We start from the raw sequence: 25,678 nt of genomic DNA on the forward strand, positions 1-25,678 counted from the left end.
CACAGCCACCAATGCGTTTCAACTCCTCTGGAGTCTTGTTCACAGTAGTGAGTCCCTTCACCCTTTTTACTTTTATACGATTATTCCAGGAAGCCAATAATGGGGCATTCTGGGTAACATAGTCCTGAAATAAATCTTAAACAAACCTATGTGCTGAAAATATACAAACATTTATGTATGATTAATTATAGTGCTGAAACCCAGCTTTTCATTTAAATTATCATGACAAGATTAAATAACATATATATATTGTACCCTGCTTTTGTAAATTCATTAAATTAGATGAAATGAAAATATAATCTTCAAATAATAAAAGCTCAATGCTGGACAACTTTACTATATACTTTCAAGTAGAATTAGCAAATAAACAAAAGTGAATACTTTCTATAGTTTAGAAGTTTGGTACTATAAACTTATTTATAATATTCTTTAGTTATGGAATCCTGATAATCCTAAATAACATTGTATAGTTATATCTGATTCATATCATTCTTAACAAATATATTTAATTCATTTAAAGCAATATTGTTAATATATATCTTTCTATTTTTCATTTTACATATTCACTTGTGCTTATTATCATATCTTTCTTATGAGTAATTGTCATGAGAATTAAGAACTCATCCCAAGTCATGTCAGGTTCAAACTTGTTTTTGCACTATGAATCAATTAAATGAACAAAAAGCTCTTTGTCAGCATTCAGTCCCCCACGTGTCTTAGTCCATAATTAGATGATGTATTTACTCTCCATTCGTCTTAATTTTAGAGTCCTGTCTCCACCTCGTTCATCTTGTTTTATCATCTCCAGACCAAAAAACCTAATGCTTTTCCAATCATTAGTATGTTCCATTGCCAGATGTTTAGCAACTGCATAACTCCAATCTCTATGTTGTATGGCTCTTACATGTTCAAGTATTCTTTTCTTGAGTTGACAGATGGTGCTGCCTATGCACCATAAGCCGCATTCACATTAAATCAAATATACCACATATTGACTGTTACAGGTGATTCTTTGTGTGATCCGTATCTCCTTTCCATTGCGGTCCTTGAAGGTTTTTACATTTTTAGCTATTTGGCAAACTTTACATTTATTGAATTTGTTGAAGCCAACCATTTCATTATTTTGCAAATTGGTTTTGATAGGTGCTGTGAAATGGCTTTTCACAAGCATATCTTTGAGTGAACGTTATTTTCTATAGGTTACCAGAGTGCCTTGGACCAGCAATTTTAGCAATGTCTTGATCACTTTTCAATATTTTTCAATGTTTTTTTAAAATATTTATGATATCTTTGCTCTCTTTGATGTAGGTGAGTATGAGATGTGGACTACCATTTTGATCTTTACTAGTTTGCAATGGCTTCTCTACCAAGGCTTGCTGTCTGGTTTTAAGTCTGGCCCGAGTGGCACCCAATTCAATATATGATCGAGGATAGCCTCTATGAATAAATCTTTGCTTCACATCTGCAAATTGTTCTTCAATCCCTCTGTCATTTGAGCAAATGCGTCTGGTACGCAAAAATTCTCCAAAAGGAATACTTTTTAGTAAAGGTTTGGGATGAAAGCTTGTTCTATTCAAGATGCTATTCATTGCCGTTGTCTTTCCAAACATGGTTGTGTGAAGCTGGTTATCCTGTATATAAACCTTAATGTCCAGAAAATCTATTTGATCCTCACTGATGTTATACGTGAAGTTTAATCCATATTCATTGTGATTCAACAGTTCAAAATACGTGCCAAATTCATCTTTAGTTCCATCCCAAACTATGAATCAATCATCAATATATCGCAACCATAGGATTACTTTATTGAGATGTTCTTGATAGTTCTCTTGCCATACATATTCCCTCTCCTGCCAACCCATAGTAAGGTTGGTGTAGCTGGGGAAAGAGAAATTCCCATTGCTGTTCCTCGTATATGTTTATAAATTTGATGGTCAAATAGAAAAATGTTATCACAAAGACACATTGATACCATTTCTAATAACATTTCAGAATGTCTTGTCTCTTTGATATTTCTTTGTTTTAGGAAATATTCAAGTGCTGTCAGGCCTAATTCATGCTGAATTGATGTGTATGTTGAAACTACATCCATCGTGACTAGAATATAACTCTCTTGCCAAGTTATATCAGAAATGGTTCTTAAAAAATCTCCAGTATCTTTGATATAAGAACTAAGTGAGGTTACCATTGGTGCAAGGTAAAAGTCAACATATTTGGAAATATTCTCAAATGGAGATCCACATCCTGAAACAATGGGCCTCCCAGGTGGATTTATTAACGTTTTATGTTTTTTCGGAAGAAAATATATAGTTGGTATCCTAGGATAACTTGGTCTTAAAATGTTTAATTGTGCTTCATTTATCAATCGTTCATGATGCCATGATTGTAATTTCTCATTCACAAGATGTATTATTTTTTCAATCGGATTGATGTTCATTTTTTGATAACTAGCTGCTTCATTTGGTTGTCTTATTGCTTCATTCACATAATCCTTTCGATTTAATATTACAACATTTCTTCCCTTATCTGAAGGCTTGATGATTATATTATCATTGTCCATCAATTGTTGTAAGGCTTTTCTTTCCATTACACTTAAATTCTCTTGTTTTGTAGTGGTTCTTTATATTTTAATGATTCCAAGTCAGCTGTGACCATATCAAAAAATAAGTCAATTTTATTGCCAGGTGTTAGTATCTGACAACATTTCGATTTGCCTTTGAAATGGCTATAAGAATGGTCATTAGTTTACTGTATATTTGCAAGTCATCCATGATTTGAGTTGATGTAATTTCTCCCTCTTCTATGTTATACATAAATTCATAACAAACTTTGACATTGTGTGTTTGTTCAATTGTCAATTTAGTATCCAGTCCCGTTTCTTTATTTATGGTTGGCTTGGGAGGATGTTTTGCAAAGTATTTGGCTAGTTTTATTTTTCGCACAAATTTATAAGTGTCAATCTTTGTCTCTACTTTGTCGAAATGATGTTCAGGGAAAAAGATAGACCCTTGTAGAACACTTTAATCTCATTTTGTGTTAATATATAGTCAGATAGATTTACCACTAAATTCTCTTCCATATTATTTCTCATTATTTCCTCTGTCTGTTGCGCAGCGTGTAGTTTCTTCTTCCTATTGCTTCTTCTGGTCTTTCTGTGCTTGTGTGTGAATTTATTGAGTGGCCTCTGCCTTGACTGCGTCCTCGGCCTCTGCCTTTTGATGTTTTTTATAATTTGCATCTCCTCTAGTAATGTTGTTTTGATTTTAGATTCTGTTGTTTCTTCATTTTCACTCAATTCAATATCTGATTCATTAATTGTATCCACTGTAGAAGAAATATTGGTCTTAGCTTGTGATGTAAATTGCTGCTTTGTGGCTACAAATTGTTTGACAAACGTTAGAATAGTACCATTATTGTAATCATTTTCATCCCAAAGAGATTTTATTTGTTTGCGTGCTTCCACCTCTAACTCATATTTATTAAGTCTATCCTCCATTTTTTGCCTTAATTTATGAATGTCCTCTTGATTAGTCATCATAGTCAGTTTTTCTTCATTTTCAATGTGCTGTTTTTATTGCTTCTTCTACATCAATTTTGGCATATTTGATTAAAATGCACATCATATTGCGTGAACAATTCATGTTATTTTCACCCCATTCCAACAACAGTTCAGGTCTGATATCAGGTCTGACGGTTTGGCAATGCAAAAATCCAAAGCCCTCTGGGCACCCTGTTGACTTCTATGTATTTTTCAAGTGTTAATATTTCCCAACTCTTTGTTATTTCCTTTCGATACATCTTTTCTAGTTGAAAAAATAAAGCCTGTATATTTGTGGAGTTAGTTGATTCAGTTGTTTTGTTACGTGATGTATTTAATGACTGGGAGGTCGTAAATAATGTTTCAGCTTTCTGAGCTCGTTTAGCAGCTCTCGCCTCCATTATATGTTATGTTTATAAATGTTCTGAAAAACCACAAAGCTGTGCATATAATTGATAATTATCTTTTATTTTTAATATATACATGTGTGTGTGTGTATATATCTATATAACTAAATATACATATGCATATATATGTTAATCTTCAGATGCGAGCCATCATCCTTAGTAGGTATTTCTACTACTGTCTAAAGTAGATCTCCAGAAAAAACAAATTACCCAAGGACAGGTAGTAAAAAATAAAACAGGGAAACAGAACAGACGTGTTTGCTTGTAGCTTCAGTAAGTTGAATCAGTCCAAAACCAGGTTCAAGAAACATAATCACCAAAACGAGGAATAACTTATCAGGTTTGACGATATGACCAGAAATATCAGATGTTCTTGGGCCTAGAGATGGCATCACAGGAAATGACGTCACATGACCTGAAACCCTGACCATAGGAAGTAATAGTGTTACTTCTGACCTAGATTATATAGCATAAGAAATATATGACATAACATAAACGAGTGACTTTGCACAATGTGGCAATTTAATATCTAGTTAACACATTTTCATTATACTTGTGCAGTGTTGAGCATCCATTTCGAAATACTGAACAGCTTTCATCTATATTGGTGATAGGGAATTCTCTTCCTGCTCATGGATCTGGCTTACACCTCTTATTATTAACGAAAACAAGTTTGTATTCCAGTACCATGTAAGATGGATGCAGTTCAACTCACTCCCCTGATTTCAGAACACTGTTGGCGATTTTCTTCCTGCTTAGGGAACTGTCTTTAGCTTCTGAAGAGATTTACTCTGCAAATTTCCCTAGAGTAATAGGAAAACGGAGTAGTTGAAAGTGTTTCTGCAAAACTGGTAACTCATTAAATATATGTAATAGAGCAAGAGATTATGAATTTCCATAAATGTAATAAGGTAAGTGAGTATGCATTTCTCCACTGTCTCCCCAAGGAAAGTGAAACAAAGAGTAGAATGTCAACTACTCTACATCATTCACAAACCTTAATGGGACTCAGGTACCTGTAAAAACCTAGAATACCAGCCCCTGGTTTATTCTGCGTCAGTATTACAGAGTGATGGCTGGTGGATTTCAAAAGTAGTGGGGCAGAAATGTTATTCCCAAGTATAATATATAACCAAGTGCAGCAAGTTAGCCCAAAAAAGGTTTGTGGGGGTTAGAGGGTGCAGCGAGGGGAAGTGTAGAGGTGGGATTCAACAATGGAAGCATGAAAAACCAAATAGAGGGATCAAATTAGAGCAGGTAAGTAAGAGGCACTCAAAAGAGAATCTGATTGAATGGTAAAAAGGAGCTTCGGGCAACTACAGTATGTTCTCATCCCTTGAATACTTTCTAAATGAGATATAAGCAAACCCTCCTACTGCCTTTGTACCCTGCAATGAATCCTGAGCCTAATTTTTACCCCACATACACACCCTTACTACCCACGCACTATCAAAACATTATTTTGGCATGCATGTACAACATGCACACAAACATACACTTCGGCCAACTTTGTTTTGCACTTCAGACAACTTTGCTATGCTGTTTCATCCTAACAGGCATGTGCCTATGCCTCTGCCACTCCATCATGAAAACACACTCTGCACTGTAGCATTAACGGGTATTGGAATAAAGATAAAGAAGTCCAATGCGATGATGATATTTTCTGAATAATATATTGTAGAAGAAAAAACCCACGACAGCATGAGCAGCACAAGCATCCGAGTCGAGAGTCAGTCTGCAACTGCTGAGAGCTCGACTCTTCGAACTCGGAATGTTCTGCTGATGCTGACGGGGCACGAGCAAAACTGAAATAAACAAATATGAAACGTAATTTCCATTACAAGAAATGACAGTAAAAATTTAACAATAACAAAACTGAAGTTACATGCTACATCACCTTCCCCCCTAACAATGAAAGAAATAATTTCATCAAGTAATCACTAAATTTAGATGGCAATTTAATAGTTCGATTCATATTTGTTCTTACCTCCTTGTCCCTCATTCTACCAGAATTGATGTCTGGGTCAGACATGTCAGGTGGGATGATTTTAGTGTTCTCTGAAGGTGTCGACGTGACTACTCGTTCAGATGGTACATTACTAACATCAATGGAAAAATCAGTGGAATCCGAACTGGGTGGAGATAATGGACTACCTCGCCCATATCGCCCATAATATACCTTAGCAAAGATCTCAACTTGTTCGGTAGATATCGGAACAACACTATTCCTATTCCACCATCCTTTCCCATCTAGCAAAAGCGAATTTTTATTTGCTTTAATAACTTTTACTAGTAAAGAAAACTTGGACTCTCCTTTCATGACCTTATGCGGTTTTTGATTAAACAAAATCATGGACATTGACAACATTCTCTCTGACTCTATTTCTGATGTCATAATTTTTCTTTTGTATGGATTGTTTTTCTGACACTGTGTTTCTAAATTTGTCCAAATCTATTAAATCATTTCTTTCCTTCTTGCATTTCCTGTTCTGCAGGAGCCACGAAGGAGTCAAATAAGTGACAGCTTCCCTTCCCCTAAGCAGTGAGAAAGGGGTCAATTCCGTGGTAGAATGAGGTGTGGTATGATACGCCCAAATTTGTTCTTGAATAAAATGCGCAACATTTACGTTCATAGCAATGGCTGTCTGTATCCCTTCTTTTAGAATGCGGTTGGCCCTTTCCACCAAACCACTAGATGTGGGACTGTATAGTGCAACCTGAAAGTGCTTAATGCCATATTTCCTGAGAAAAGTTCCTATCTTGTGGGACGTAAAATGTACTCCATTATCAATTGTTATAGATGTTGGTGAACCTTCCAAATGGAATAGTCTCTCCAAAAATGCTATAACAGATTCTAAGTCCGCAGATTTAACAAATGAATAGTATATCCACTTTGAGAAGTCAACTAGCACAATTAAGAACCTCATTTCTCTAGGTAAAATGTAAAATGGACCTGAAAAATCAATAGCTAAGTTGTCCCAAGCTTTACTAGGAAAAGGAACCGGACGTAAAGGTTTGGTGTGATTCTTCCAGTGTTTGTCAGAGACAACACAATGATTAAAATTTTCAACAAAATGTGTAACCTGCTCGTTTAAGCCAGGCCACCAATATGAAGCTTTCAGTTTTTTCACAGTAGCCGAAATTCCCAAATGTCCAAGATGGGCAATTTTCACAATTTTATTGCGAAGACTGTTAGGAGGAATAAACAAATCACCCCTCATGCAAACATCATTTTCAGATGATAACTCCCCCACCACTTGTTTGTAGGATCTCATTTCACTATCTAATGTCTTCTCTGAAGGCCAACCACTGTTGACGAAATGGGACACGCGAGACAACACTTTGTCATTCACCATGGCTGTTTTCCATTCATCTACAGTGATTCTGCATTCACAAGCCTAGACAGCATCAACTAAACCAACCACACACTCATTCTCTTGACTTTCCGTTTCCTCATAGGAAAATTGTAGTGGCATACGGGACAAGCAATCAGCTCCAATATTCTTTCCCCCCTGTATGTATTTAACACTCAAATTATATTCCTGTAGTTTAGATAAAATTCGTACCAAATGAGCAGAAGCCTTTCCTAGACCATTACCACTAAGAAGGTACACCAACGGTTTGTGGTCAGTGAACACATTGCATTTCCTTCCCCATATGTAAGTCTTGAATTTTTCTACGGCCCATGCACACGCTAAAGCTTCTCTTTCTATAGTGCTATAATTACTCTCTGCTTCTGCAAGGGATCTAGAAGCAAATGCTACAGTGTTTTTTTTTTTCACCAACTAACTGTCCAAACACAGCACCTAACCACTTTAAACTAGCATCAACAGCTTTAAATGATTCTCCCGAAGGGACAAAAGGTTTAAGTGACGGTGCAGATAACACCAAATCCTTCACTTTCTGAAAGGTTTCCTCAATCTCTTCATTCCAGATAAACCTTTGACCTTCTTGAGCATAGATCTCAAAGGTTAGACTATTAAGGCATATCCAGGCACAAAGCGTGCATAATACTCGCACAGTTCCAAAAATGAACGTAGTGAGTCCTTATCTGAAGGGGCAGGAGCGTCTTTAATAGCTTCCAAATTACAGAATTTTGGTTTTATTCCATCTGCAGATATCGTGTGACCAAGATATTCCACCTGATCAACCATGATCTTGCACTTTTCTGCCTTAACCGTCATGCCACATGATTGTAGAATGCTAAAAACTTTGCCCAAAATTGTGATATGCTCCTCTGGAGAAACCGTGTGAACCAAAATATCATCTTGAAAAGCTACAGCGTTATCCAAACCACTAAACAAAGTGTCCAACATTTTTTGGAACACACTAGCCGCAGAAGCTAACCCGAACGGAAGCCTGCAATATTTATATGCCCCAAAAGGAGTTACAAAAGTGGTTAGTGTTTTGGACTTCCCACTTAAAGGTATCTGATGGTATGCTGAGTATAAGGCAATAGTGGAGAAACACCTAGAGTTACCTATGTTCGTGATTAACTCCTGTATGTGAGGAAGGGGGTGGCAATCGATCAGTATGTTTTTGTTAAGTGATCTTAAGTCCACACATAACCTCAAATCCCCCGATCTCTTCTTGGTAAGAACAATGGCTGAGACCCATTCTGAAGACTCAGTAGGAGCAATTATACCTTCTGCAATCAATCTATCCAGTAGTTCTTTCAAGTTATGTCTGATGCTCAAAGGTACCTGTCTAACCTTGTGTACAACAGGCAATGCTCCTTGTTTGAGTTTAATGCAGTGTTCAAAACCTCTAACTCTAATAAACTTTGTCAAGAAATACCTTCGGAAATTGGATTTTCAAATCTTCAAGGACCTACTCGGAAGATAGCACTGTCATAATGGAGCTGCCCTGATTTTGTGCATTTGCTAGTGCAATGGGTGTGTCATGGCCAGGACGCAAAACAATACCTAGTTTGGCCAAATCCCTCCAACCTACGATATTCCTCCCTTTGACAGCAACATATATTTTAGTGTGCACACATTTTCCTAAAATTGTCAAATCTGACCAGAAATAACCCAACAAGTCTATATCTTGCTCACCAAGAGCTTTAGGATTGATTTCAGGACACTCCAAACCATTAGACTGTGGCCATAATGAAAAGTAAGTTTTATCAGCTATTATGGTCACTGGAGCGCCTGAATCAGCCATAACATTAAGTAACTTCCCGTCTATGCTTGCTTCACATATGGGTCCCTTAATGTACTGTACATTGGGGTTCATTTCTTTGTGTATGTCTACAGTCAAAACTACATTGGAAAGCCTCCCAGTACACTCCGAAACATCCTCATCGGCTTCTTTGGTGTATACATTACTAATACGCACTTTGGATACATTGCTGCACCCACCTGACTTGAATTTAGTTGACCTGCACATTTTTTGGAAGTGACCTATCTTGCAACACTTCAAACATTTCTTGTTTAAAGCAGGGCACGATGGGCAGTTTCCAATGTGATTATAAGAACCACATCTGTAGCAAACAGCGGTGCCGGTACTCTGACCTGGATTTCTCCTGTTCCTTTGTGATCTGTCACTGATGGTACAAACAGAATCTTCTTCTGAGACACAGCTGACTGCCACCTGAGAATTATGGTTAGAGAGAATTTTAGAAGAAACTATGGATCTTTCAATGCTTTTAGGGATATCGATAGTTTAATCTAAAGTTGGGTTGCGACAAGCCAATAGCCGTTCCTGAATTTTCTTCGAAAAGCAAAAGAAGACGAATTGATCTCTTATACATATGTCTACATTAACACCAAAGTCACATTTAGAAGCTAACACTCGTAACATTGCAACATATTCTTCCACTGACTCGTCAGCAGACTGCTTACACATGGCGAAATTGAATCTCTCTAGTAGCACACTTGATTCGTCAGTATACTGTCTCATCATTCTTGCTTTCCCCTCCTCAAATACATTCCAACCAGCACTATCGATGAAGGGCGCAGAAATGGGTGGTAAATTGTCAAAGACTCGTTGACCCGCCACCCTCAAGTGATTGAATAATAAGGCCATTTTGCTCGCTGGCGAGAATTCAATGGCATCAATAGCTGTGAGATAATTCTCAAAAATACTCAGCCATTCAGACCATTTCAATTTAGGTTTCCCATTTTTGTGTAAAAAGGGAGGAGGCTGAACAACACCTTGAGAAGATGCCATGGTTGAAATTAAGTATGTAAAGTACCAACTAAAACAAAATGGCAATGTGTGAAAGGCAGTTCAAGATTATGGCCCTCATTCTGACCCTGGCGGTCGGTGATAAAGCGGCGGCCAAGCCGCCAACAGGCCGGCGGTCTAAAATATGCAATTCTGACCCTGGCGGGAACCGCCAACACAGCCCGCCAACTTAACACTCCGACCGCCACAGCGGTACAAACAAACAGCGTGGCGGTTCCCGCAAACAGCCCGGCGGCAGACAAAGTACCGCCCACCCTATTACGACCCACCAATCTGCCACCTTTTCCGGGGCGGGAGCACCGCCGATAAGAACACGGCGGAAACAGACTACGAACGGGAAAACGCTCACCTCTACGCACTCCACGCGAGATTCCGGCAGTATGGAGCCAGAGTTGCAGGTCATCCCCGCACTCCTATTCCTCCTCATATACCAGGAGCACGCCCGGCGGCGCGGAAGACATCGGTGAGTACGGCACCTACGACACAGGGGAGGGAAAAGATTACCGGCACACACCCACCCACCCACACCCACTACAACACACACATCAATGCATTCCCACAGATCACTGTCACAACCCACAAACCACCCCCCTCCGAAATAATGCAAAGACCAAAAGAAGAGATCATAAACGGGCAGATATATTGAAATATGTACACCATTAATCCCAATAAATAAATAAACTATGTACAAAATATATACAGCTACTAAATGTAGTCCAACCACTGTCCGTGGATCACAGGGGTCCTGTGCAAAGGGGCAAGGCCCAGTCCCACGACAAGAACTCCACGGAGAGAACACTGCAGGGGCATCAGAAAGAAAATAGGACAGGCACCTCAGGGGGAAGGGAAGGGGAGCCACTTGAGTACACGACGCCAGATCCACGAGGGGACTCCATGACCACTGGCCCATCCTGGGGAGAGCAAAGCCACAGTCCAAACAGTCCATACAGTGGGTGGCCTGCCCACTGGGCCATCCTGGGGAGAGCAAAGCCACAGTCCATACAGTCCATACAGTGGGTGGCCTGCCCACTGGGCCATCCTGGGGAGAGCAAAGCCACAGTCCAAACAGTCCATACAGTGGGTGGCCTGCCCACTGGGCCATCCTGGGGAGAGCAAAGCCACAGTCCATACAGTCCATACAGTGGGTGGCCTGCCCACTGGGCCATCCTGGGGAGAGCAAAGCCACAGTCCAAACAGTCCATACAGTGGGTGGCCTGCCCACTGGGCCATCCTGGGGAGAGCAAAGCCACAGTCCAAACAGTCCATACAGTGGGTGGCCTGCCCACTGGGCCATCCTGGGGAGAGCAAAGCCACAGTCCATACAGTCCATACAGTGGGTGGCCTGCCCACTGGGCCATCCTGGGGAGAGCAAAGCCACAGTCCATACAGTCCATACAGTGGGTGGCCTGCCCACTGGGCCATCCTGGGGAGAGCAAAGCCACAGTCCATACAGTCCATACAGTGGGTGGCCTGCCCACTGGGCCATCCTGGGGAGAGCAAAGCCACAGTCCATACAGTCCATAACAGACCCCACTGCCACTGGAGGAGGCAAGTTGGCCAGAGGACATCCTGCAGCCCTGCCCGAGATAGATCCTGCCCTGCCACGTCTGCCAAAGGGCCAGCGGTTCTTGCCCTGAAGGGCCCAGTTCAGCGGTTCTTGAGACGGCGGGGCCCAGTTCAGCGGTTCTTGAGACGGCGGGGCCCAGTTCAGCGCTTCTTGCCTTGAAGGGCCCAGTTCAGCGGTTCTTGAGACGGCGGGGCCCAGTTCAGCGGTTCTTGAGACGGCGGGGCCCAGTTCAGCGGTTCTTGAGACGGCGGGGCCCAGTTCAGCGCTTCTTGCCTTGAAGGGCCCAGTTCAGCGGTTCTTGAGACGGCGGGGCCCAGTTCAGCGGTTCTTGAGATGGCGGGGCCCAGTTCAGCGGTTCTTGAGACGGCGGGGCCCAGTTCAGCGGTTCTTGAGACGGCGGGGCCCAGTTAAGCGGTTCTTGAGACGGCGGGGCCCAGTTCAGCGGTTCTTGAGACGGCGGGGCCCAGTTCAGCGCTTCTTGCCTTGAAGGGCCCAGTTCAGCGGTTCTTGAGACGGCGGGGCCCAGTTCAGCGGTTCTTGAGACAGCGGGGCCCAGTTCAGCGGTTCTTGAGACGGCGGGGCCCAGTTCAGCGGTTCTTGAGACGGCGGGGCCCAGTTCAGCGCTTCTTGCCTTGAAGGGCCCAGTTCAGCGGTTCTTGAGACGGCGGGGCCCAGTTCAGCGGTTCTTGAGACGGCGGGGCCCAGTTCAGCGGTTCTTGAGACGGCGGGGCCCAGTTCAGCGGTTCTTGAGACGGCGGGGCCCAGTTCAGCGCTTCTTGAGACGGCGGGGCCCAGTTCAGCGGTTCTTGAGACGGCGGGGCCCAGTTCAGCGGTTCTTGAGACGGCGGGGCCCAGTTCAGCGGTTCTTGAGACGGCGGGGCCCAGTTCAGCGCTTCTTGCCTTGAAGGGCCCAGTTCAGCGGTTCTTGAGACGGCGGGGCCCAGTTCAGCGGTTCTTGAGACGGCGGGGCCCAGTTCAGCGCTTCTTGCCTTGAAGGGCCCAGTTCAGCGGTTCTTGAGACGGCGGGGCCCAGTTCAGCGGTTCTTGAGATGGCGGGGCCCAGTTCAGCGGTTCTTGAGACGGCGGGGCCCAGTTCAGCGGTTCTTGAGACGGCGGGGCCCAGTTCAGCGGTTCTTGAGACGGCGGGGCCCAGTTCAGCGCTTCTTGAGACGGCGGGGCCCAGTTCAGCGCTTCTTGAGACGGCGGGGCCCAGTTCAGCGGTTCTTGAGACGGCGGGGCCCAGTTCAGCGGTTCTTGAGACGGCGGGGCCCAGTTCAGCGGTTCTTGAGACGGCGGGGCCCAGTTCAGCGGTTCTTGAGACGGCGGACGGTCTATGGCCAACTGCTAATTGCCTGGTGGTGCCCTCCTGGGCAGCGGGGATGGTGCTCCTTCACTGCCCACCTGGGCTGTGGGTGGTGGGGCCCTCCTGGCCAGCTGGGCTGGGTCCTCCCTGGGCAGCGGCTATGGGGGTGGTGGGCTCTCCCGGTGCAGCTGTGCCGGTTCCTCCCGGGGCAGCGGCTATGGGGGTTGTGGGCTCCTCCTGGGCAGCAGGCCTGCTGCCTGACCTCTCCAACTTGCTGCCCTTGCCCTCCTTAGTCGTCGGCCTGTGGCCCTTTCCTCCCTTTGGAGCTGTGGCTGGTGACTGTCTCTGGGTGGTGTCCGGGGGGGATGTAGAAGGCGGGCTCCTGCGGCGCCCCTTCCGCCTTCTGCTCCTCTTCCCAGGGGGTGGGCTGGCTGTCCCCTTGCTGCTGGGCGAAGATCCAGACATGCGGGCTGGCGGGCTCCAATACCCCTGCACCCTTGTCAAGGGGGCTGCAGGGCTGGTGGTGGCTGAGGTGCTCTTCTTACCCCGACGAGAAGGAGGGGGGGGCTCAGGGTCAGGAAAGAAGTTAGTAGTGGCGAGGAAGAGCTTCTTGGGACAATGGAGAGTGGTAGGTACAGTGGGAATGGGAGTGGAGGGAGAGGATGTGGTTGTAGGTGAGTCACGTTTGCTGTCTTTGGGTGCAGGTGCAGGAGGGATAGGCTGTCGTGAGGTGGATGGCTGTTGGGTGGGTGGGTGGCTGCGTTTGTGTGGTGTGGAAGAGGGGGTGACAGACACAGTGGGAGAGGACACAGGGGACGTGTAAATGGCAGTGGGGGTGGTGACTGCACGTGTGCGGACTGGAGTGGAGGGTGTGCTGGTGATGGAAACACTGGCTGATGGTGAGGTGAATGGAGGTGTGAGTGTAGACGTCACAGGGAGGGAGGAGGGAGACGAGGAGGTGGGGGTCACAGAGGTGGTAGTGACTGTTGGCATGTCTGCATCGGAATGTTGCGTGTGTGAATGTCTGCGTGATCTGTGGTGCTTATGTTTGGATGAGCTTCTCTTGGGTGTTGAGGTGTGTGCAGGCTGGTCTGATGGTGTGGGTGGGACAGGCAGAGGAACAGGAGACTGGGAGGAGGGAGTTAGTAGAGGCAGGCAGGAGACAGGGACAATGGCTGCCGTCAGTGCTGAGGCCAGAGCCTGGAACGATCGCTGATGGGCAGCCTGACCCGAATGAATGCCCTCCAGGTACGCATTGCTGCGATGAACCTCCCTCTCCACCCCCTGGATGGCATTCAAAAGGGTAGTCTGCCCAACAATGAGCGTTCGGAGGAGGTCAATGACCTCCTCACTGAGGGCAGCGGGGGTAACAGGGGCAGGGCCTGAGGTGCCTGGGGCGAAGGAGATGCCCGGCTTCCTGGCAGAGCGGGCACGGGGCGAACGCGGAGGGGCTGCTGGGAGGGCGGAGATGGTGCGCTGGGTGGCGGCTGTACCTGTAATGGCGGGGGGCACGGATGGTGCCACCCCCGCAAGGGAGCCCCCTTCCGAGGACGTGTCCGTGTCGCTGCAGGGTCCAGTCGTCCCCGTCGTGGAGCTCCCCTCGCCCTCCGTCTCACTGGTCCAGTCTGACTCTGTGGCATGGCCCTCCTGGGCCATGTGAGATGCAGCTCCCTCCTGCCCCGATGCCACTTCTCCTCCGCCTGATGATGCTGATGCACACAAGCACAGAAAGACAAACAAAAAGGGGGGGGGAGAGAGAAATAAAGGCATATTGAGTACATGGATCTCCGGTACAGTTAGCGGACATGACAGACACAGATGCCCCCTGCACTAAGTTGCGCACTTGGGGTACGCTACGCATTCCGTGGAACATGGCCTACACGCCTAGAGTTGACAACTGCACCCATGGATGACACGGCCCAGGGATGGCTGTACTGACAAACTACTGAGGGTGGTGGCTGGGGACCCAGGGGCTTACGGGGGTGCCCAGCCTACAGATATCGCCCTGGCCTAGGGGGACCCCCAGCCCTCCTCCCCCACCCAGACACCTCCACTGCGCGACAACAGAGTAGATAATGCTTGTACTCACCCCCTTGTGTCTGCTGTGCTGCCCTCACGCGCCCATCCAATTCAGGGTAGGCCACCGCCAGGATCCGGAACATAAGGGGGCTCAGTTGACGGCAGGCACCCCGCCTACGTTGGGAGGCCATCCCCAGCAGAGACTCGGCGGTCTTCTTGGTCCCGCGGCGGATGTCCTCCCACCTCTTGCGGCAGTGGGTGCCCCGTCGATGGTGGACCCCCAGGGCCCGGACTTCCTTGGCGATGGCACGCCAAATCCCGATCTTCTCATGGGCGCGGACCTATGTGACACGTAAAGGGAGGGAGAAATACCACGTTCAAGTTTCTCAGCATTTTCCTTTCCAGTGGCCCAACGCCCCCATCCCCGCCAGGCCCCCCGCCATGCCCAACATGCCCCCCATCCCCGCCAGGCCCCCCGCCATGCCCCCCGCCATGCCCAACATGCCCCCCATCCCCGCCAGGCCCCCCGCCATGCCCCCCGCCATGCCCAACATGCCCCCCACCCCCGCCAGGCCCCCCGCCATGCCCCCCGCCATGCCCAACATGCCCCCCATCACCGCCAGGCCCCCCGCCATGCCCAACATGCCCCCCATCCCCGCCAGGCCCCCAAGCCAGCCAGTGGCCCCAAATCCATATTGAATTAAACTCACTTGTTGGTCTGGAGGACCGTAGAGTAGCGCATACTGGGGGAGGACCCCATCCACAAGTTTCTCCAACTCCTCTCCAGTGAAGGCAGGGGCCCTTTCCCCAGTCGCAGCAGCCATTGTCCCTTCCAGACCGAGGTCACAGCAACACTTGCAGTATAGGTCCTCTCCTGTGAAAGTTCAAGTCGCAAGTGGATAAGTAGATAGAAAATGGCGGTCACGTCCGCGGCGGTGCGTACCGCGGCGGTGCGTCCCGCCACCGCCGGTGCCCTTCGCCATTGGCTCCTGAAACCCATAGGCTTCAATGTTAACCAATGCGGCTTCGCGCCGCGGTCTTCGCCCGCCGCCCGCCGCGGTGTGCCACGCCAGCGCATTGACCTCACATCCCATTGTCACACTTCACAGGTCAGGCAGCCGCCATTTCCAGGGCCCACATGGCTCAATTTCAACTGCGTCACACAGGCCTAGGCCTTGCATAGCCACTCAGACACGCCATTCACTGCATAGAGAATCGTATACTGTGCTAGCTGTGAGTACGTACCTGTGGGTTGCCTGACTGTGTGCTCCATGTTGTCCTTCCTAGGCACCGTCCGCTGGGTTGGGCGAGGAGACGGATGAATCCTCCTGTGTACCGACCGCTGGTGGACCTGTCGACAATGGAAGAACGCCACATTATCCTGACCTACCGTCTTAACCGTGCCACTATCCATGAACTGTGTGCCCAGCTGGAGCCCGACCTGATGTCCCCCATCCGCCAACCCACAGGGATTCCCCCTCTGGTGCAGGTCATGTCAGTACTACATTTCTTGGCAAGTGGGTCATTTCAGACAACCGTGGGAATTGCTTCCGGGATGTCTCAGCCCATGTTTTCGAAGGTGTTATCCAGAGTGTTGTCTGCCCTGATGAAATCCGTGAGGAACTACATCATTTTCCCTGAGGTGGGCGAATTGGCTACAGTGAAGGGTGATTTCTACGCCCTTGGACATATTCCCAACGTAATTGGTGCCATTGATGGGACCCATGTGGCTTTGGTTCCCCCAAGAGACAGGGAGCAGGTGTACAGGAACAGAAAAAATTACCATTCAATGAACATCCAGGTGGTGTGTTTGGCTGACCAGTACATCTCGCATGTAAATGCCAAATTCCCAGGGTCAGTGCATGACGCCTACATCCTCAGGAATAGCAGCATCCCTTACGTGATGGAACAGCTACAGAGACACCGTGTATGGCTATTGGGGGACTCTGGGTACCCCAACCTGTCGTGGCTACTGACCCCAGTAAGGAATCCCCGGACCAGGGCAGAGGAACGGTACAATGAGGCCCATGGGCGTACTAGGAGGGTGATCGAACGCACCTTTGGCCTCCTAAAGGCCAGGTTTAGGTGCCTGCATATGACCGGTGGATCCCTAATGTACTCACCTAAGAAGGTGTGTCACATCATCGTGGCCTGCTGCATGCTTCACAACCTGGCTTTGCGCCGCCAGGTGCCTTTCCTGCAGGAGGATGGTCGAGACGGTGGTGTTGTGGCAGCGGTGGAACCTGAGGAGAGTGACGAGGAGGAAGACGACGGGGCTGAAACAGACAACAGGGACAGAATCATTGAACAGTACTTCCAATAGGACACAGGTAACATTTCAAAGATAATTTAGTAAATGTTAACTACTCTGCAGCATCTCTGCTGCCTGTCTATTTGCCCCAGTGTATGATGACTGAGTTTTGGCTTTTCCCTCCCGATTTCAGATCTGGGGTCCCCACTACGAGTCCTGTGCTTCGTTTCCCCATGGACTACAGCTTTGTGGCAGCTGTTTGTTGACTTCACCATGTACAAGGACATATTTGCACTGTCATGTCAATTACAATCTATTGAAATCACAGCCAGACTCCTGATATTTTGGTGCAAAATAGGTGTTTATTGAAGTGCTCAAAATGGGATGGGTGGTTTCAAGTGGGTGGGGGCTATGGTGAAGGAATGTCCATGGCAGAGTCCAGAGTAACAGTCACACAGGTGCATTGTCCAGAGGCCTGTGGAGAGATGGAGCATGGGCAGTTCAAGGATGGACAGGGTGACAATGTGGGACAGTGGGATGACATCAGGTGGTATCCTTTGCTGGCGGGGGTCTTGACATCCTACTCTGTCTTCTTGCGAGATCTCAGGGCCCTCTTGCGGGGTGGTTCTTCTCCTGCAGGAGGTGGGGGTCTGGTGGGCTGCTGCTGTGCGGGGGCCTCCTGTCCACTAGCGCCGGCGGAGGTGGATGGCTGTTCTTGGTCCAGGCTAGTGGCAGGGGCCCTTGGGTGTTGTTCAGTGTCCGCCCTGCTGTTTACGAGGTCCTGCAGCAGCCCTACCATGGTAACCAGGGTGGTGTTGATGGCTCTGATGTCCTCCCTGTACCCCCGATAGTGTTCCTCCTGCAGTCCTCCTGCAGCACCTGGATCTCCTGGAACCGGGCCAGTACCGTCGCCATCGTCTCCTGGGAGCGGTTGTATGCTCCCATGATGGTGGTGAGGACCTCGTGGAGAGTGGGTTCCCTGGGCCTCTCCTCCCCCCCCTGTCGCACAGCTGCCCGCCGAGTTGCCCTGTTTCCCTGGGCCTCTGCCCCCTGGCCGGTGTGCCCACTACCACTGCCCCCAGGTCCCTGTTGTTGTTGGGGTGGTGGGTTATCCTGGGTGCCCTGTAGTGGTAGACACACCGCAGATTGACGCGCCCTGGAGACAGAGGCATGGGCCCGCTGGGTGGGAGCTGTGCTGGTGTTCCCAGAGGGGTTAGGGTCTGTAGTGGCCTGTGCCTGTGTGAGGGGAACCGACTGTCCAGAGGTCCCCGATGGTCCGGGCTGGTCATCGGTGTCCAGATCGACAGAGCTGCTGTCATCGCTGACGGCCTCTTGGGTGGGGGGTGTGGATAATTCTGGCCCCTCCGCCGCGGTGTGTTGACGGTCGGGTCCTGCAGGGGTATAGAGGTATGGTTATAGTTTCAATGTGTGGCATATGGGTGTATCTGTGGGTTCTCGTGTCCCCAAGTGCTGGCATTCGTGTGTGGGGGCTTTGGTGAGGGTGGCTTGTGGGGGGGATGTGTATATGCATTGGGCATGCTTTGGTGATGGGTGTCCATGCTTAGTGGACGCATGCAGGCCTAGGTTTTGGGATGTGTGGGTTGTGATGGTGAGACATTGGCGGGGAATAGGTGTGCTGGGGGTGGGGGTGAGGATGGTGGTGGGGGTGAGGATGGTGGTGGGGGTGAGGATGGTGGTGGGGGTGAGGGTGGGGGTGAGGATGGGGGTGGGGGTGAGGGTGGGGTTCGAGGATGGGGGTGAGGGTTGGGGTCTGATTTGGCATGCAGGTGGGGGGGAAGCAGTATTGAAGCTTCAACTTACCAGTATCCATTCCTCCGCCGACTCCTGCGAGGCCGTCAGGATGCAGGATGTTCAAGACTTCCTCCTCCCATGATGTGAATTGTGGGGGTTGAGGTGGGGGTCCTCCGCCAGTCTTCTGCACGGCGATGTTGTGCCTGGATACCATGGAACGCACCTTCCCCCGTAGGTCGTTCCATCGCTTCCTGATGTCTTCCCGATTTCTGGGGTGCTGTCCCACTGCGTTCACCCTGTCGACAATCCTCTGCCATAGCTCCGTCCTCCGGGCAATGCTGGTGTATTGTATCTGTGTGCCGAACAGCTGGGGCTCTACCCGAACGATTTCCTCCACCATGACCCTGAGTTCTTCGTCTGTGAAGCGGGGTTGTCTTTGGGGTGCCATGGGGTGGTGTGTATGATGTGTGGGGTGGAGTATGTGTATTTAAGTGAGTTGAGTGTGGTGGTGTGTGTTGTTTTGTGTGTGGATAGTGTGTGGGTGATGGTGTTGAGTGGCTGTGGCTGGTATGTTTTGGATGCTGGTGTCTCGCTCTTGTCTTCTTTACGAATTTTTAAGCGTAGGGGTTTGTGGGTGATGTGGGTGTGTGTTTTATATTGTATTGTGTGTGTGGGAGTGGTGTGTGTATGTGTATCAGGTGTGTGGGATTCAAATCGTCCAATGTGGCTGAGTTTTGTTCGTTTGTGTGTATTCTGACCGCGCCGGTGTGTCCCGCCAATGGAATACCGCGTTTGAATGACCGCCGCGTGGATTCGTGGGTCGTAATGGCATGGGCGTATTTCTGTTGGCGTGACGGTGGAGGTTTGGTCACCTCCACCTTTCCGCCGACCGCTGGTCTGGCGGTCTGTTGTGGCGGTCGGATTTTCGGAGGTTTGCCTTCTGCGGGTCAGAATGACCGTGGCGGGTTTCCGCGACCGCGGCGGGATTATGGAGGATTTCTGACCGGCGGTAGGTGCCTTTTACCGCCGAGGTCAGAATGACCACCTATGACTATTAACAGTTCAATATTTAACAGTTCCCACGTTGATACAGACTCTAGTGCGCTGTTCTTTGGGCGCTGTTTTTTGGAGAAATCATATGTTTATATTTATATATATATATATATATTTTTTTCTTCTATTCCTTTTATCCTTTTCTTCTTTTGTGCAAATAACCTGTTTGGAATGCGAAGAGCAAGCACTATGCGAGGATTGCTTGAACAGTTAAAAAAAAAAAAGTTAATTAATGCGAGAAAAATAAACTAAGCGCTCACCATGTGTTTCGAGGCAGGGCAGAACTGTTATCTTGAAAACAATTGTAGACAAAACGTTGCCTGGACGGTGCAATGACAAGGTAATAATTTGCGTAGCGTAGTGGTTACTAGGCAACGGAAAATGTCACCTTAGGAGCGTCAGCCACTGTGACGCATTGTTTCATACCACACAGCATAAATCACCCTAGGCATCGATGCTCCCTGCGTCAACCTCCGTGACGAGTAGTGACGCTACGCTCCCTACATCAACCTCCGTGATGAGTAGCCTAGTTCGAGCGTCTCTTATACGTCAGCACCAGCAGCCTTCCTGTGAGTCTTCAAAAGAGCTCCAAAGCACGAGTGAAGAATGGTTTGTGGAAATTCGCTTAGAAGAAAGCTGGCAGGTACGGTAAGGCGATAGCGCGCGCCCAACAGTTTATATCAAAAGCTGCCGCGCGTCGCTACTGGTTTAAGGCCCAAAAATGTAAAGTCACTATGAATCACACGGGCTTGCAGCAAGAAAAAATTGGCTTACTCACTCGACAACCTCGCTTCTGCTTCCTGCCCGTACAAAACGAAGGTTGGGGTCCTCAATAAAAATTGCTCGTCTTCCAAAATGTTCCAAAATCGCCCCACTCCTGGTACCATAAAATGTAGGAGCATTAACGGGTGTTGGAATAAAGATAAAGAAGTCCGATGCGATGATGAGATTTTCGGAAGAATTTATTGTAGAAGAAAAAACCCACTACAGCATGAGCAGCACAAGCATCCAAGTCGAAAGTCAGTCGGCAACTGCAGAGACCTCGACTCTTCGAATTCGGAATGTTCTGCTGACGCTGTCGGGGCACGAGCAAAACTGAAATAAACAAACACAAATACGAAACGTAATTTCTATTACAAAAAATGACAGTAAAAATTGAACAATTACAAAACTGAAGTTACATGCTACAGCCACACCCATCCATCAACCTCCCAGCCCATCCATCAACCTCACACTTCTGCTTTTTGATTGCCTTACACTCTTGCTTTCTCAGGGCGACACATATGCACTTCTGCTATGCAAGAGCCCTGGAAACATTCTCTTGCCACCCATGTGCTACCCTCACACTCTTCTGACACCTTACACACTACACCTTTTCTTAGGAGCCATATGCTACAAATCTGCTTCTCATGTTTCCTCTTTGCTCAGAGGCCCGCTTCTCTTTCCTTCTGTAGATGCATAGTGTGTGGGACTGTTGATTACGGCCTATGCTGAGGTACCATGTGCAGCGCCTGAAAAGTATTCACTCATGGATTAGGAATGATTGGACAAGAGGTACACATTGCACAGCCACTCACAGAATGATTATTTGAGAGGCACATCCTCCCACACACCTTGTTCCTTCTGCCTTCTCAGCCTGCACCCCCATCTCCAGTAAATGCTTAGATGTCTTTACCTGTAAGCCAGGCCCATGGAATCCAATACGTGCATCACAGTGAAGTCTATGATGTCCTCGGGCACCAGGATAGGCTCCTTTAGGAACTCTGTGGGCAAAACTGTTAATCTCACTGCAGCACTGTGTTCACTGGTGGCTAAAGGAGAAGAGAGCAAGGTGACAATGGTGCCCTTGTCACTGCAGTTTGCTTAGTTGCTGTAGTTTACTTAGACCAGGCCCCGTATATCCAATAGCAGCCTGACTGTAGTAGTAGTGAAGCCAGTGTGTCACAGGCCCAAGTGCAAGTTAGGAAACTAGCCCCTGACTGCTGTTTCAGCTATAAAATACAGCAATAATCAGGGTTCAGCAAGCCATTCAGGCTTCTGTGTCCCAATGCCACAAAACCTGCTGCATCAATGGAGGATATTCCAATGCCGGCCTGTGACTTGCTTCCTTGCTGTGCTGGAGGTACCTCCACCAACTATGTTTTCAGATTGGCGAGGAGGAACTGTTGTGTTGTGTTGATGTTGCTGCTGACTTGGGCCACGTGAGCTCAAAGGCTGTTCCAGTTGTGGAAGATTAAACAAGTGATCCTTAAATCGAGCAGTGTGTGTCAACATCTCTGCTATTCCTCTCCACAATGGATTCCACTTCCTTCCATCTGCTGGGTCTAGTCTTCTAACTGCCTGTAACATAGTACTGAAAAAAACGATACCAGGGAGACAGGAGCACTGTAAAGCAGCAGATCCATAGCTCTTCCAATCCAAAAGCTATTAAAAGACATGAAAACACATGTCCTGGTACCGGAGCTTACATGAAGAGCAGCTGGACTCCTGCTACAGCCAGCTGTCCTCTGATGATCAGGTAGCTGTTGCTACCCACTTCGATCATTGTTCCTATCGGCCTGGTCCACCTCCAAAAGTGTAAATGAATGGACATCAGTAAACACTCCATTGTATAAGCGCCCCAAAGCAACCCTATGTGTATGCCTTTTAAATTTATACACACCCTCCGGTATGATGACCCTCACTGTAGCTTCTGTCTTTAGGGCGAAGAAGGCCTCTCCCAGCCCAGCACATGTGTAGCAGGCTATGTCCAAATTTCAACCCTCACACCTAATTAAAAAAAACTGATTTTCAGACCATTTTACCAATGAGTAACAAAAAGCAGTTCAGCCTTTTCTTTCAGCTGCTCTGTTTCTTTTCCTCATGTTGCTTCTCCCCTCTGGGTTGTAGGGAAACACCAAATTTACCCATTACACCAGCTGCCATGGTCCTAGAATCCAAAGCTGTGCATTTTTAAAAATGTTCCTATCCTTTACCATAGGAAGACTCTGCAGTTGGGTCAGAGATTTATGCATGGTAAAAGTATAGAAAAAATGAAAATAGTATATTAAGCTTAAAATTATTATGATTGATTTTATTGTTACTTCTATACATTTGTTTTACATATAGAACTTAATTAAAAAGATGCTGTAGTATGATTAACCTAATTTTAAATGAAATATTTAATTCATGCATAATAAATTACAGGAAAACTATTTTCTGAAATTTAAATCAATAAATTCCCAGCTAAAATAAAAAATATCATCCCCTAATACTTATTAAATGTGATGCACAGTTTATTAAAAGTACTTTGTTTATGTTTTAATAAAATGCATTGTTAATTTTTAAATGCAAAATTAAAATATTTTGTCAGTAAATTACAAATATGCACTAATTATATAAATTGTAGAACATTACATTATATATTTTTTATTTTTAACTATTTTAAATAAATCAAATGTATTTAACTTTTTTTCTATAAGGGTGTTTTCTAGTAGAAATGTATACTTGTAAGTTAGGCAACTCACCCTTTTTCAAAAGGATGAGATATGCAAGTTTTTCAGTAACTTTACTAACTTTTCAGTAACTTTATAGTCAGACTTTTTGACTAGCCAAAAGTAGTGAAGTTACTCAAAACTGTAAGAGTAAACTACATATGTAAATTCACTCACAAGTGTATGTTGTGGCTGTGAACAGTGCTGTGATTGTTGCAGCCTGATAAAAAGCATGCAGCTACTTGGCCGCTAACTCCAATAGAAAGGTTTGGCATTGTGGTCAAAGGGATGAGTGGGACTCTCTGCAATCTGTACCTGAATGCTAATTATAAATACTGTATCTCATTGAAAACATAATGGGAGGAAATATCAGGAAAGCAGATCACGGACACACACTGGAAAATCCTCTGTAGTGGCATTGCTAAAAATGTGTGTGGTATTAGGCAGAGAATATCACTATAAAGTTTAATTTAGGTGGTACCTATGCCTGACATGATTACACAAAATATTCCCACATACTAGTGAACTATATTTTGAGGGGGTAACCTCAAAGAGGTTTTGTTTCCTTATTTGGTGGAATTGGCCACACATCTAGGGGAAACATCCTGAACAACGACGTGCATTGTCCACGAAAGCGGAACAACGCTTTTGTGAACAACGACTCTGTTTTTCTCAACCTTAACCATGCAAGTCCTAAACAACGAACATGTATAGTTAAGGCAGAGGAAAACAGACTCAGGATTGGAGAGGATGTGGTCATGTAAGTGGGGCTGGGGTAGGGTTGGGGGTAGTTTTAGGGACAGGTTCGGGTAGTTTTAGTTTTAAGGGCTGGGTGGGGGTTGGGGTAGTTTTCGTTTTTTAAGGGTGGGGTAATTTTAGTTTTTAGGTGCAGGGGCGGGGGGTTGCGGTAATTTTAGGTTGTCATGGTGGGGTGGGGGTTGGGGTAGTTTTAGGGTCGGGTGGTGGGTCGGGGTAGTTTTAGGTTTTAGAGGTGGGGGTGGGAGGTCATGTTAACTTTAGGGGTGGGGTAATTTTAGTGTTTAGGGTCAGGGGTTGGGGTAGTTTTAGGGGCAGGGTTGGGAGGTTAGGGTAGTTTTAGGGACGTTGCAGTAGTTTCCGTTTTTAGTGGTAGGTGTCGGTAGTTTTAGGGGCGGGTGGGGGTCTGGGTAATTTTAGTTTTTAGGAACGGGGTTGGGATAGTTTTAGGTTTTAGGGGTGGGATGGGTCAGGGGTGGCGTAATTTTATAGGCAGGTTGGGTTTTGGGTAGTTTAGGTTTTAGGGGCGGGGTCGCAGTAGTTTTAGGGGCAGGGGCGATCATCTGCGGAGGGTCGCATGCTTGAACCATGAATGCCGTTCCACGCATGCTCTTACAACGAAAAATCATTGTTGAGGCCTTCGTGGTAAAGGCATTAGTGGTAATAATGTGGTTGTTGTTCCAACCGCGATGTTCAGGCATTCGTGATTCCAGCGTGCGTTGTTCTGCAATATATTCCACATCTAGACTTACTGTATCAAAATGTTAGCAGCAATGAAACAAATTTGGGGATACCTGCCACCATCAGACTTTACATCTGTAGTGGTGGGATTACGTCAAGTGCAGCTGGAGCATCAAACTAAAATGGATTGCTGGATTTTGTGAAACTGCTTGGAAGGGTCAAAACAACTTTAGTCTTCCACTGGTAGAGAAACGTTGCTCCCTCACTGTCACTTTGATACTTACGACTTTGCAATATTATGGCGATGGAGAAACTAGTAGGTAACTTTCCATAATCAAGATAAGAATTTTGAGGAAGCAGACATGTACGCTTTTGATCTAAAAGCACTTCTGGGTACACGTATTTATAGTGTAACATGCTTTGAGGGTAAAATCACGGTGCAGCCGCCAGCGGCGGGGGAGAAACGCCACTATTGTGTTCCACAGATGTGACACAAATTTGAAACATCACCACACTTTCCCCTGATTAAGGGTTGTTTCAACCCGAAATGCATTGGGAAGTGGCAAGAAATTGATGTTATTGGACATTGATTATGAATGTTGTTGGCTTGTTTTCAACTGAATTTAATGAACACAAATGTTTGTGGAGTATAAGACTCTTGCTTTAGAGGCAACTATTCTGAATTA

The sequence above is a fragment of the Pleurodeles waltl genome, chromosome 2_1 (assembly GCF_031143425.1).
Source record: "Pleurodeles waltl isolate 20211129_DDA chromosome 2_1, aPleWal1.hap1.20221129, whole genome shotgun sequence".
In the NCBI taxonomy this organism is placed as follows: Eukaryota; Metazoa; Chordata; class Amphibia; order Caudata; family Salamandridae; genus Pleurodeles; species Pleurodeles waltl.